The sequence below is a fragment of the Panthera pardus genome, unplaced genomic scaffold, assembly GCF_024362965.1.
Source record: "Panthera pardus isolate Hobbes unplaced genomic scaffold, ASM2436296v1 HiC_scaffold_2, whole genome shotgun sequence".
NCBI classification, from domain to species: Eukaryota; Metazoa; Chordata; class Mammalia; order Carnivora; family Felidae; genus Panthera; species Panthera pardus.
The window spans coordinates 115245553-115261335 of record NW_026526765.1 but is presented as its reverse complement, the minus strand read 5'-3'; positions in this window follow the sequence as shown (position 1 = coordinate 115261335).

Sequence of the window (15783 nt, the reverse complement as noted above, 5' to 3'; positions counted from 1 at the left end):
ATACAATTATTTGTAATTTATGTATGATTTACTTCATAGAATGTAGATTCTCTTCTTTTCAGGCAGTTTTCTTTATAACTTCTCAAGGTAAAAGAATCTAAAAAACTGGGACACCTGAGTGGCTCATTTGGTTTAGTTGCCCGACTCTTGATTTCGGCTCAGGTCACAATATCACCATTTGTGAGATCAAGCCCTGCATCAGGCTCTGTGCTGACAGAGTGGAGCCTGCTTGGAATTCTTTCTCTCTGCCCCCGCCCCTGTTTGCACTGTCTTTCTCTCTGTCTCATAATAAATAAATAAACATTAAAGAAAGAATCTAAAAAACAAAACAAATGAACAAACAACACACAGGTAAACAGACTTCTTAATACAGAGAACAAAAGGGAAAGGGGGTAAGGGAATGGATAAAATGGATGAAGGAGATTAAGAGGTACAGACTTCCAGTTATAGGTAAGTCTTGGGGATGAAAAGTACAGTATAAGGAATAGAAGCAATAATATTATAATATACTTATTGTGGTAAGTGTTTCTTGATGTATGTAATTATTGAATCACTATGTTGTACCCCTGAAACTAATTTAATATATGTCAACTAAAGTGCAATTTAAAAAAAAGAGAATCTCTGGGATGCGTGGGTTGCTCATTTGGTTGTATTCAACTTTGGCTCAGGTCATGACCTCATAGTTTGTGAGTTTAAGCCTGGCATCAGGCTCTCTGCCCTCAGCATGGAGCCTGCTTCAGATCTTCTGTCCCCCCCACCCCGCCCTTCCCCTGCTCTCTCTCACTCTCTCTCTCTCTCTCTCTCTCTCTCAAAATAAATAAACATTTAATTTAAAAAAGAGAGAGAATCTCTTTGGGTATTTTTACTCTAAATGAGTAGAGCCAATAGCTATTCATAGATACCATCCTGGACAATATCTTATGTTCAGCCAAAATCTTTTCACTGTAAGTAAATAAAAACAAAACAAACAAAATGAAATAAATTAAATAAAAACAAACCTAGGTTATGCCACTATTTAATTTACCTGATGAACTCAAAGTAGGTTCCATAAGATAGTTTGATAAAAATGCCAATAAATATACATTTAATAGAATAAGGACATTATTGTTTGTATATAACAAAAACTAGATTGTATTTTTTGTATTTGGACAACTTTAATTTGTCATTCTAATTCAATCTAGGAGTTCCATTTAGTTGAAAGGTTTTCAACATAACTATAAACTTTTTTTCCCTCTAGTATCAATCTATTAAATATTTTTGTGCCAACCCATAGCTGGATTTCGGGTGCTTTAAGTATTTGTTTCAGGGACACCTGGGTGGCTCAGTCAGTTGGGCGTACAGCTTCAGCTCAGGTCATGATCTTGCGGTTCATGAGCTCGAGCCCCACGCTGGGCTCTGTGCTGACACCTCAGTGCTGACAGCTCAGAGCCTGGAGCCTGCTTTGGATTCTCCCCCTCTCTCTGCCCTTCCCCTTCTTGCACTCAGTCTCTCTCAAAAATAAATAGACATTAAAAAAAAATTTTTTTAAGTATTTGGTTCAGAAGATGAAATACTTCTTGAGTACATCACTTTGTAAAACTAAACTCTGAAACTAAAAACATTCTCCTGTTATAGATGTGACTTTTAGATGTTCAAATTTCTTTGTACTACAATGACATAAAGATTTTTCTATAATGTAGCTGTATTCATTATTCACTTAGCAACTTTGAATTCATTTTAAAATTCCCATAAAAGTAAGCGTAACACATAACCCCATTCCCTCAGCCTCTCTTTCATGCCAAATTCAGCTCCACTGTTCTCATCTTTCCATTCCCTCCACATAGCAAAGGTCTCCATTCCTGGTATACATGCGTTATGGTTAAGCCACTTACTGTGGAGTGTTTACTCTTAAGAATAGGTATCCGCAAAACTTTCCAAAAGTAAATGCATACATGTCTTGCTTTCGATCCAGAAACAAAGAACCTAAAGCTAAAGTTTCTCTAAGTAGTAACACCTGAAAGTTTCTTTATTTGCTATTGAATTTGCTGTTTTACGTTTTGTTTGCTCAATACTTGTGTTCATCTTGGGAGGAGGAGCCAAGATGGTGGAACAGCATGGAAGTTTTTTGTGTGTGTGTCTCGTGTCCATGAAATACAGCCAGACCAACACTAAACCGTCCTACACACCTAGAAAACTGATTGGAGGTTTAACACAACAATCTGCACAATCTGAACCACAGAATCAGCAGCAGGTTCATCTATTCAATATTTTTTTCTTTTCATCTTTTACATTTCTTTTCTTTTTCTTGAATACAGAAAGAGAAAAAATTCATTTTCATTTTCAACTTTTATTAAAAATATTTTTCTTTAATTTTTATTACTATATTTTTTACTTTGTGTAAGTTTTTTCAAATTCTATTTTACTTCCATCATTTTATTTTAGTCTACTTCAGTGTATTCACGTTTTCAAATTTTCAAACAATTTCCTTTTTTTCTTTTTTCTTTTTTTCATTTCTTTTCTATTTCTTGAATGCAGAAAGAGAAAAACTTCATTTTTACTTCAATTTCTATCAAAAATATCTTTACTTAATTGTTTTACTATATTTTTTGCTTTCATGTAAATGTTTTCAAATTCTATTTATTTTTTTTTAAGTTTTTTTAATGTTTTATTTATTTTTGAGAGAGGGAGAGACAGAGCATGAACAGGGGAGGGTCAGAGAGAGGGAGACACAGAATCTGAAACAGGCTCCAGGCTCCGAGCTGTCAGCACAGAGCCCGACGCAGGGCTCGAACTCACGGACCGCGAGATCATGACCTGAGCCGAAGTCGGCCGCTTAACCGACTGAGCCACCCAGGCGCCCCTTCAAATTCTATTTAACTTCCATCATTTTATTTTACAGTATATTCACTTTTTCAAATTTTCAAATGATTTCCTTTTTTTTTGTTTTTTCATCTTTTTCACTTTTTTGTTTCTTTTCTTTTTTCTTGAATACACAAAAAAATTCATATTTATTTTTAATTTTTATTACAAATATTTTTCTTTAATTTTTTTCTACTATATTCTTTCTTTTGTGTATATTTTTTCAAATTCTATTTTACCCCCATCATCTCATTTTAGTCTACTTCAGTGTATTCATTTTTTCAAATTCTCAAATGATTTCCTTTTTTTTTCCTCCCCCCACCTTTTTTTTCTCTAATCTGCCAAACCACTTTCAACATCCAGACCAAAACACACCTAGGATCTAGCATCATCTATTCGATTTGTGTGTGTGTGTGTGTGTGTGTGTTTAATTTTTAATTTTAATATTTTTTTAATTTTAATTTTTTTAATTTCAATTTTTCTACCTCATTAATTCCTTTTCTCCCTTCAAAATGACAATGCGAAGGAATTCACCCCCAAAGAAAGAGCACGAAGAAACGACAGCCAGGCATTTAACCAACACAGACACAAGCAAGATGTCTGAACCAGAATTTAGAATCACGATAATAATAATACTAGCTGGAGTCGAAAATAGATTAGAATCCCTTTCTGCAGAGATAAAACAAGTGAAAAATAGCCAGAAATGCTATAACTGAGCTGCAATCACAGATGGATGCAGCAGCGGTAAGGATGGATGAGGAAGAACAGAGAACCTCAGCAATATAGAGGACAAACTTATAGAGAATAAGGAAGCAGAAAAAAAGAGTGAGATTAGGGCAAAAGAGCACAATTTAAGAATTAGAGAAATCAGTGACTCACTAAAAAGGAACAACATCAAAATCATAGGGGTCCCAGAAGAGGAACAGAGAGAAACAGGGGTAGAAGAGTTATGCGAGCAAATCATAGCGGAAAACTTTCCTAACGTGGGGAAAGACACACACATCAAAATCCAGGACGCACAGAAGACCCCCATTAGATTCAACAAAAACTGACCATCAACAAAGCGTATCATAGTCAAATTCACAAAATACTCAGGCAAGGAGAGAATCATGAAAGCAGCAAGGGAAAAAAGTTCCTAACATACAAGGGAAGACCGATCAGGTTTGTAGCAGACCTATCCACAGAAACTTGGCAGGCCAGAAAGGAGTGGCAGGATATATTCAATGTGCTGAATCAGAAATATATGCAGCCAAGAATTCTTTATCCAGCAAGGCTGTCATTCAAAATAGAAGGAGAGATAAAAAGTTTCCCAGACAAACAAAAATTAAAGGAGTTTGTGACCACTAAACCAGCCCTGCAAGAAATTTTAAGGGGGACTCAGGGGAGAAAAGATTAATATATATATATATATATATATATATATATATATATATATATATATAAATACTAAAAGCAACAAAGATTAGAAAGGACAAGAGAACACCACCAGAAACTCCAACTCTACAAGCATCATAATGGCAATAAATTCATATCTTTCAGTACTCACTCTAAACATCAATGGACTCAATGCTCCCATCAAAAGACATAGGGTAACAGAATGGATAAGAAAACAAGATCCATCTATATGCTGTTTACAAGAGACCCTCTTTAGACCTAAAGACACCTTCAGTTGAAAATAAGGGAATGGAGAACCATCTATCATGCTAATGGCCAACAAGAGAAAGGCGGAGTAGCCATACTTATATCAGACAATCTAGACTTTAAAATAAAGACTGTATCAAGAGATGCAGAATGGCATTATATCATAATCAAGGGGTCCATCCACCAAGAAGACCTAACAATTGTAAACATTTATGCGCCAAATGTGGTAGCACCCAAATGTATAAATCAGTTAATCACAAACATAAAGAAACTCATTGACAGTAATACCATAATAGTAGGAGACTTCAACACCCCACTCACAGCAATGGACAGATCAACTAATAAAAAAAATCAACAAGGAAACAATGGCTTTGAATGACACACTAGACCAGATGGACTTAACAGATAGATTCAGAACATTTCATCCTAAAGCAGCAGAATATACATTCTTCTCCAGTGCACATTGAACATTCTCCAGAATAGACATATACTGGGATACAAATCAGCTCTAAGTAAGTTCAAAAAGATCGAGATCAGGGGCACCTGGGTGGCTCAGTCAGTTAAGCGGCCGACTTCGGCTCAGGTCATGATCTCACAGTCCATGAGTTCAAGCCCCGCACCAGGCTCTGTGCTGACAGCTCGGAGCCTGGAGCCTGTTTCAGATTCTGTGCCTCCTTCTCTCTCTGACCCTCCCCTGTTCATGCTCTGTCTGTCTCTGTCTCAAAAATAAGTAAACATTAAAAAAAAAATTAAAAAAAAAAAAAGATCGAGATCATACCGTGCATATTTTCAGACCACAACTGTATGAAACTCGAAATCAACCACAAGAAAAAATTTGGAAAGGTAGCAAATACTTGGAGACTGAAGAATATCCTACTAAAGAATGAATGGGCTAACCAAGCAGTTAAAGAGGAAATTAAAAAGTATATGGAAGTCAATGAAAATGATAACACCACAACTCAAAACCTCTGGGACGCAGTAAAGACGGTCATAAGAGGAAAATATATAGCAATCCAGGCCTTCCTAAAGAAGGAAGAAATATCTCAGATACACAACCTAACCTTACACCTTAAGGAGTTGGAAAAAGAACAGCAAATAAAACCCCAGACCAGCAGAAGACAGGAAATAATAAAGATTAGAGCAGAAATTAATGCTATTGAAACAAAAAAAAAACAGTAGAACAGATCAATGAAACCAGAAGCTGGTTCTTTGAAAGAATTAACAAAATTGATAAATCACTAGACAGTTTGATCAAAAAGGAAAAGGAAAGGACCCAAATAAAACCAAGAATGAAAGAGGAGAGATCACAACCAACACAACAGAAATAAAAACAATAATAAGAGAATATTATTAACAATTATATGCCAATAAAATGGGCACTCTGGAAGAAATGAATAAATTCCTAGAAAGATATACACTACCAAAACTGAAACAGGAAGAAATAGAACATTTGAACAGACCCATAACCAGTAAGGAAATCAAATTAGTATTCAAAAACCTGCCAAAAAACAAGAGTCCAGGGCCAGATGGCTTTCCAGGGGAATTCTACCAAACATTTAAGGAAGAGTTAACACCTCTTCTCTTGAAGGTGTTCCAAAAAATAGAAATGGAAGGAAAACTTCCAAACTCTTTCTATGAAGTCACCATTATCTTGATTCCAAAACCAGACAGAGACCCCACTAAAAAGGAGAACTATAGACCAATTTCCCTGATGAACATGGATGCAAAAATCCTCAACAAGATATTAGCCAACCAGATCCAACAATACATTAAAAAAATTATTCACCATGACCAAGTGGGATTTATACCTGGGATGCAGGGCTGGTTCAATATCCACAAAACAACATGATTCATCACATCAATAAAAGAAAGGACAAGAACCATATGATCCTCTCAATAGATGCAGAGAACGCGTGTGACAAAATACAGCATCCTTTCTTGATAAAAAACCCTCAAGAAAGTGGGGATAGAAGGAGCATACCTTGAGATCATAAAAGCCATGTATGAAGGACCCAACGCTAATATCATCCTCAATGGGGAAAAACTGAGAGCTTTCCCGTAAGGTCAGGAACAAGACAGGGATGTCCACTCTCGCCACTGTTATTCAACATAGTATTGGAAGTCTTAGCCTCAGCAATCAGACAACACAAAGAAATAAAAGGCAACCAAATCAGCCAGGAGGAGGTCAAACTTTCACTCTTCACAGATGACATGATACTGTATATGGAAAACCCAAAAGATTCCACCAAAAAACTGCTAGAACTGATTCACGAATTCAGCAAAGTCACAGGATATAAAATCAACTCACAGAAATCGGTTGCATTCCTATATACCAACAATGAAGCAACAGAAAGAGAAATCAAGGAATCGATCCCATTTACAGTTGCACAAAAAACCATAAAACACCTAGGAATAAATCTAACTAAAGAGGTGAAAAATCTATACACTGAAAACTATAGAATGCTTATGAAAGAATTGAAGAAGACACAAAAAAAAAAAAATGGAAAAAGATTCCATGCTCCTGGATAGGAAGAACAAATATTGTTAAAATGTCGATACTACCCAAAGCAATCTACATATTCAATGCAATCCCTATCAAAGTAACACCAGCATTCTTCACAGAGCTAGAACAAATAATTCTAAAATTTGTATGGAACCAGAAAAGACCCCGAATAGCCAAAGCGATCTTAAAAAAGAAAACCAAAGCAGGAGGCATCACAATCCCAGACTTCAAGCTACACTACAAAGCTGTAATCATCAAGACAGTATGGTACTGGCACAAGAACAGACACTCAGATCAATGGAACAGAATAGAGAACCCAGAAATGGACCCACAAACGTATGGCCATCTAATCTTTGACAAAGCATGAAAGAACATCCAATGGAATAAAGACAGTCTCTTCAGCAAGTGGCGCTGGGAAAACTGAACAGCGACATGCAGAAGAATGAACCTGGACCACTTTCTTACACCATACACAAAAATAAACTCAAAATGGATGAAAAACCTCAATGTAAGACAGGAAGCCATCAAAATCCTCAAGGAGAAAACAGGAAAAAAACCTCTTTGATCTTGGCCACAGCAACTTCTTACTCAACATGTCTCCAGAGGCAAGGGAAACAAAAGCAAAAATGAACTGCTGGGACCTCATCAAAATAAAAAGCTTCTGTACAGTGAAGGAAACAATCAGCAAAACTAAAAGGCAACCGACAGAATGGGAGAAGATATTTGCAAATGACATATCAGATAAAGGGTTAGGATCCAAAATCTATAAAGAACTTATCAAACTCAACACCCAAAAAACAAATAATCCAGTGAAGAAATGGGCAAAAGACATGAATAGACACGTGTCCAAAGAAGACATCCAGATGGCCAACTGACACATGAAAAAATGCTCAACATCACTTATCATCAGGAAAATACAAATCAAAACCACAATGAGATACCACCTTACACCTGTCAGAATGGCTAACATTAACAACTCAGGCAACAACAGATGTTGGCGAGGATGTGGAGAAAGAGGATCTCTTTTGCATTGTTGGTGGCAATGCAAGGTGGTGCAGCCACTCTGGAAAACAGTATGGAGGCTCCTCAAAAAACTAAAAATAGAACTACCCTACAACCCAGCAATTGCACTACTAGGCATTTATCCAAGGGATACAGGGGTGCTGTTTCGAAGGGACACATGCACCCCCATGTTTATAGCAGCACTATCAACAATAGCCAACAATGGAAAGAGCCCAAATGTCCATCGATGGATGAATGGATAAAGAAGACGTGGCATATATATACAATGGAGTATTACCCAGCAGTCGGAAAGAATGAAATCTTGCCACTTGCAACTACATGGATGGAACTGGAGGGTGTTATGCTAAGTGAAATTAGTCAGAGAAAGACAAAAATCATATGACTTCACTCATATGAGGACTTTAAGAGACTAAACAGATGAACATAAGGGAAGGAAATAAAAACAATATAAAAACAGAGAGGGGGACAAAACAGAAGAGACTCATAAATATGGAGAACGAAGTGAGGGTTGCTGGAGGGGTTGTGGGAGGGGTATGGGCTAAATGGGTAAGGGGCATTAAGGAATCTACTCCTGAAATCATTGTTTCACTATATGCTAACTGACTTGGATGTAAATTTTAAAAAATAAAAAAATAAAATAAAGGTGAAAAAAAACCAAATGTTTTTAAAGGAAGGCAAAAGATTGCCACTAAAAATTAAAAAAAAAAAATACTTGTGTTCATCTTGTTGTCAAAGTAACATTCTGATTTTACTTTTTAGTTTTTTAGTTTTTGCTAATTGATGGTTTTCCTAAGCATTGCAGAAAAATCTAGCTTTAATTTCTCCCCTCCAGTCTATTAATTTTAAATTTTATTATTCAAAGACAGGAAACGTTTAAATTAGAGAATCAAAAGGAAGGAACAAATGGAAAGGATTTTTTCTTTAAAGTCTTAAAATTTACTGGGGCTCCTGTTTGGCTCAGTTGCTTAAGCATCCAACTTCAACTCATGTCATGATCTCGCAGTTTGTGGGTTCAAGCCCCACGTTGGGCTCTGTGCTAACAACTCGGAGCCTGGAGCCTGCTTCAGATTCTGTGTCTCCATCTCTCTCTCTCTGCCCCTCCCCTGCTTGCACTCTGTCTCCCTCTCTCTCAAAAATAAATATCTAAAAAAATAATGTCTTAAAATTTATGTAGAGAAAACTAAATATAATAAGACTCACTGAAGTGGGGGCAAAGCTAGGAATCAATTGTAGAGGCAGTTTTGCTATGAGAACTTAATGGCATTGAATCATTTTTTCATTCATCTGTAATAAGAGTATTAGCATATACACTAAACTATTACAAAAATAAATAATAAGGTGTAGAGAATCTCACTGTAAATTTTCAGGTAAAAGCCAAATATTAGTAAAATGAAAACAAACATAATAACATGATTTTGCTCAGTTATGTTTGGGCATAGACCAAAAAAGACATGTCACAGAGAAAGACATATACTGTATAATTTCATTCATATATGCAATCTAAGAAACAAAATAAACAAAAAGAGAGAGAGAAACCAAAAAACAGACTCCTAACTATAGAGAACAGATGGTTACCAAAAGGGAGGTGGTGGGGTATCTATGAAATAGGTCACGGATTAAGAGTACACTTATCTTGATGAGCGTTGAGAAACATATGGAATTGTTGAAATGCTATATTGTACACCTGAAACTAATATGACACTGTATGTGAACCACACTGGAATTTAAAAATAAATAAATAATAAAAATTTAAAGTAAAAAAGAAAGACATGTCAGTTTAGATTTAGAAATAATACTGAGTCTTAAAGAGCAAGATAATTTTTACTTTTTTCTTTGTTTAACGTTAAAAGGAAATATCTGATAGGATGGATGGATGGATGAATGGATGGATGGATAGATGGATGAAGAGAGAGAGTGACAGCATTTAGATATAACTGTTATGGGGGAAAGAGACAAATTTCTCATGCAGATGAACTCCAAATAATTTATATAGATACTCTACCCCAAAAGAGGAACAGTACAACTCTCTGTTTCTTAAGGGTGGGTTACATGTACTAGACTTTCACAGGGAAGTAAGGAAGAAAGAGAAAGAGTAACCTTATAGTGAAGGAACCTAATGAACACAACATAGGTGATCAAAGGCAACAATCAACAGTCATAAGTTATGTTGATAGAATGTACCCTTGTTATGATATGATGAAAACGTAACTTTACCTATAGGATCTTCCTCCAACAAAACACATAACCCTGCTCTAATCATGATAAAAACATTAGATGCATTTCAGTAGAGGGGGACATTTTAAAATACACCTGACCAGTGTTCTTTAAAGCTGTTAAGGGCCTCAAAAACAAAAAGGGTTAGAAACTGCCACAAAGTCAGTATAAGGAGTCATGACAACTAATGTAATGTGGTATCTTGGGTGGGATCCCAGAATAGAAAAACGATGTTAGGTAAAGACTGAGGAAATCTGAATAAAGTGTGAACTCATGTTAATAATAATTTATCAATATGGCTTATTAATTGTTAACAAACGTACTATACTATAGTTAACTATACTAACTATATGTGTTAATATGGGAAACTGTATCCCAGGGGATATCTGGGAACTCTAAAAGTCTATTTAAAAATATATATAAATATTTCATATGTCAAGCCAGAGCAAATTATGTCAAAATATCATAGTCTAAATTCAACAGATAATGTCTGTCTGTTCAACTCATTTATGTCTGTGTCTTGTTGATACCAAAGAAAGTAAAAGAAAATTAAATAAAGTAAAAAATTAAGTTAATTAAGTCAGATTCAGAGTGTGTACTAAAAATCTGAATGACTCTTTTTATAAGGTTTTCAGAAGATTGAATATTGTTTCTAGAGAAGTTAGCTCAGCTGCAGTAAAAATGAAACCATATTCATTGGTTTTGCTTCCTCTTTCTGATCCTTATGACTTTTTTTTTCCCTTACCTTATTAAACTGGCTACAACTTCCAGTACACTGTTACCTAAAAATGAGCTTTTTCATAGATGAGAATTTTTATGGGAGAGAGACACTGTAGTGTTAGGTTTATAGGTTTATAGTTATACATATTGATGAAATGTATATAAAAGTAGCAGAAGGATAAGAAGATAATCATCAGAATTATACTGTTCAGAGTTTTAGAAGTTTTATCTGTAGTCACTCAACATTAAGTAGATTATAATAAAGTGAAGAGGCTCATTTTAATCCCTAGATTAGCAACTACTTAAAAGATGCAAAAAGATACAGCTAAAAGCCCATCAGAGAAATTAAAATGGAATACTAAAAAAAATTATTAAAAGAAGGCAAATAAGGAACAGAGGAACCAAAAATAAGTGTATATAAGACAAATAAAAAGCAGATGGCAAAATGGCAGAGTTAAGTTCAACTGCAACAATAATTACATTAAACATAAGCGAACTGAACATTACATAAAAAGGCTGATGTTGTCAAACAGGATATAAAAGTAAGAACCTCATATATGCTCTCTACATATCTTAAATATAAAGATAACAGGTGAGTTGGAAATAAAACAAAAGAGAAAATATTTGATGCATACACTATATATAGAAGAGCAGGGGTAACTATGTTAATACCAGGCAAAGTAGACTTCAAGACAAGAATATGACCATAGATAAAGAGAAACACCATAATAATAGAAAGGGCCAATACATTTAAATATATATAATAGCATAAAATATGTGCCTTAATATATGTGCCTAATAAACTTCACCATATGTGAAGCAAAGTTGACAGAATGAAAGGAAGAAATAGACAATTCCAAAATTACGGTTGAGGATTTTCATAGTATTTGATAACACAATAAGACAGAAAAAGCAAAAATAAGTGAGGATATAGAAGATAGGAACAAAAATATCAACCACCTTAATCTAATTAACATTTAAAGAAGACTGCCCTCAGTAACTTGAAAATAAACATTCTTTTCAAATTATAAGTTACATGCACCAACTTAGAACATAAGCATGCCATTAAACAAATCTCAGTAGATTTCAAAAGATCCAAATCTTAAATAGTATGTTCTTTAACCAAAGAAGAATTAAATGTTCATGTCATTACAAAGAGTTAAAGTAGAACCTTTGTAGGTAAGGCCCACATATTTGGTACTGGTTCCAAAACCTCCCTAGGGGATTCTCATGAGAGCCAGTGTTAAAAACCAGTGATTTTGTCATGGAAGCAACTAGCAAGGTAAACAGCCAAAAGAAATTTAAAAAAATGGTTGCACCTGGTGAGTACAATAACAATGGGAGAGGCAGATCATTACTTTTCACATAAGTTCTCTATTTAAGTTTTTTTAACCGTGTGTATATCACTTTGATAAAAGTTCAAATTTAATACTTAAAACTTCTTCTTCCGAGGTGTGGTCTCCAAGTTCCCTCATGTACGTGGATTCTCCACTGTTACTCTCTATGTCTGATCTCTGTTTTCATCAAGGCACCTATTCTAATTTTAAATTATATATTTATGTGTTTGCAAGTTATTGTTTGTCTCACTCCCTAGCTTCTAAGCTCCAAAGGGGCAGATCCACACCTGTTGTATTTAACAGTATGTACCTAATACCTAGCACACAACAGTTATTCAGTATATACCGGTTAAATTAGTGAATTGTTAAATGCCTGGACTTATTTTTATTTCTTTTTTTTTTTTATTTTTTTTAACGTTTATTTATTTTTGAGACAGGGAGAGACAGAGCATGAACAGGGGAGGGTCAGAGAGAGGGAGACAAGAATCTGAAACAGGCTCCAGGCTCTGAGCTGTCAGCACAAAGCCCGACGCGGGGCTCGAACTCACGGACCGCGAGATCACGACCTGAGCCGAAGTCGGCGGCTTAACCGACTGAGCCACCCAGGTGTCCCTATTTCTATAATAAATATGTATTACCATTACAATATAGTATAATGTATGATGTTATAAAAAGAAAAATAATGTATTTTTAATATAAATATATAAATCAGAGTGAATGTGGTGTCCACATTCATGTTTGCTTAAATTATTTTCCTTGTTTAGTTGTTAAAGATGAAATACAATGCAATTTTCAAGGCTCATTTTACATTGATTAATCAGGCTTTATTGTTTTCTAAGGTCTTATGCTCTTATTTTATACTTGCTTACTCATAAATATTTTTATAAAATCTAAAGATTTGTAGGGAAGATGGAGACATTAAGATTAAACTTTTGGGGCACCTGGGTGGCTCAGTCAGTTAAGTGTCCCATTTCAGCTCAGGTCATGATCTCACAGTTCAAGCCCCACAATGGGCTCTGTGCTGACAGCTCAGAGCCTGGAGCCTGTTTCAGATTCTGTCTCCCTCTCTCTCTGTCCCTCCCCTCCTTGTGCTCTCTCTCTCTCTCAAAACTAAATAATAAACATTTTAAAAAATTAAAAAATAAAAAGATTAAACTTTAATATGTTTTAATGTTTATTTATTTATTTTGAGAGAGAAAAAGCGGGGCAGGGGCAGAGAGAGAGAGAAAAGGAGAGAGAGTCCTCTTTCTGACAGGCTTCCTTCTGTCAGCACAGAGCCCAAAGAAGGGCTTGAACTCCCTAACTGTGTGATCTTGACCTAAGCCAAAACCAAGAGTCAGATCCTAGGGTTGCCTGGATAACTCAGTCAGTTAAGTGGCAGACTTTTGATTTCTGCTCAAGTCATGATCTCACAGTTTGCGGGTTTGGTTTGTGGATTCAAGCCCTATGTAGGGTTCCACACTGTCAGCCTGCTTGGGATTCTCTGTTTCCTTGTCTCTCCTTCTCTATCTGCCCCTCTCCTGCTCATGCTCTCTCTCTCTCTCTCTGTCAGAATAAATAAATAAACATTAAAAAAAAAAAAGTTGGACGCTTAACCCACTGAGCCACCCAGGCATGCCATAAACCTTCATGTGTAGAAATAACTCTATATGTGTATTACTTTCTGCTTTTTTTGTCAATGTTTTTATTTATTTATTTTTGAGAAACAGAGACAGAACAAGTGGGGGAGGGGCAGAGAGAGAAGGAGGCACAGAATCTGAAGCAAGCTCCAGGCTCTGAGCTATCAGCACAGAGCCCAACACAGGGCTTGAACTTATAACCTGTGAGATCATGACCTCAGGGATGCTTAACTGACTGAGCCACCCAGGTAACCTATGTATTACTTTCAAATAGTAGATGGTTTGCTAATTTTCTATGTTTTGGGAAAGATTAATTTTTGGTTTGTTCAAAAAAAATTTCTCACTTATTCTTTGTTGTATGCTGTGTACTCTAATCTCCAGTGACACTAAATTGACAGAGGTTCATGGGGAGGATGACACCTATTTCAACCTAGTGACCTTTGGAAAACATCTCCCTCCCTTCTGTCTGCTGACCCCAAATACAGTGAATGATGAAAGCCAGTCAACAGTAAGTTTTTTGGATTACTATATTTCTTCAAGTGTTATTAATATTCACAAGGAGAAGATGCCTTAATTTGGGTCACAGCTTTACAAATGTCCTTCTATTCACACCAAATCACGAGCAGGAGGCATCCATGTTTGTAATGGACTGGCTTTGATTTTGCAGCACGTATGCATGGCCCCTCCATGATGAAGAGCACATGTTTGACGTCCATACTTTATGTCAAACCAAGTAGCACATTCATTTGTCAACAGAAGCCACATTGTCTGTGTCATATTTTAAAAGTTGAGGGACACATTATTTCCCTTGGAATTAAGTGAAATTGAAGACTTACAATAGGCAGCTGAGATTTGATTGCACACAAGTAGTAAGAAACATTAAAGCTACGGCAGTTTTTAAAGTTTATCATTTTCTCAAAAAACAACTCCAAAGAAGAAGAAGAAGAAGAAGAAGAAGGGCAAAAAGGAAAACTTTTAAGCTATAGAATAATAAAATCAGTGGTACCATAAGGTCTCTGACTCTTGTAAATGTGTTCTTAGGGGAGTTTATCCTGCAGGAGTACAGGATACTGACTTCAGTGTAAGAAACTGTTGGTTACTCCTACAGGTTTGAAATTACTGAAGAAGTGTTGTTTGACGCAGGCACCAACCCCTCGACTCTCAGCACTAAGCCAAGCTCTCCCTCCTCTTTGTACTGGGAAAACAGGAGAGGGGTTGTGTGCTCTTTATATGTCAGTGACTTTCTGCTGATCGCTCCTCAGGGCAAGCTAAGGTTTTCGTTGTTTTTGTTTTTTCTGAAGCTCAACTGCAGTAACTTTATATAGAAGCTGATGAAAGGAATTCTGAACTGTCCAGTGTACTTTTTAAGAGTCCATTTGTTAGACAAAATATGAGGAAATGTGGTATATTCTATCACTTTTTTTTTTTTTTTTTTTTTTGCTTTGTTTCTAAATGGCTATTTAAATACAGATAACAGTGCCTAGGACAAACTGGAGGAGCAGGTCCTGCCACCCTGCCCAGCTCCCCTGCTACCTGATATCACCACTTAGATGACAGAATGGGCGATGTGGTGGAACACGGCTGGAAACTCCCCCAAGCTGAACCCACAAATGCAAGGAGTAGCTCTCAGGTTGAGAACGGCAAAGGTTGGGACAAATCACTACTTGACATACGCTACTCACATAATTTCACAACCCAGTGGAAAAAGGAACCCCACACAAAAGGAAATAGAAAAAAAGTCAAAGTGAAGGCACTATGTAACATGTAAGTTTTTCTTAGAAGATCAACCTTAGAAATGTAAGACATGAATGTGCACCTCAGTTTTATCTATGGAATTCAAATAGATAGTTTTGTTTTTACCAAGATTTCCCAACTGGTTTCTGGCGCG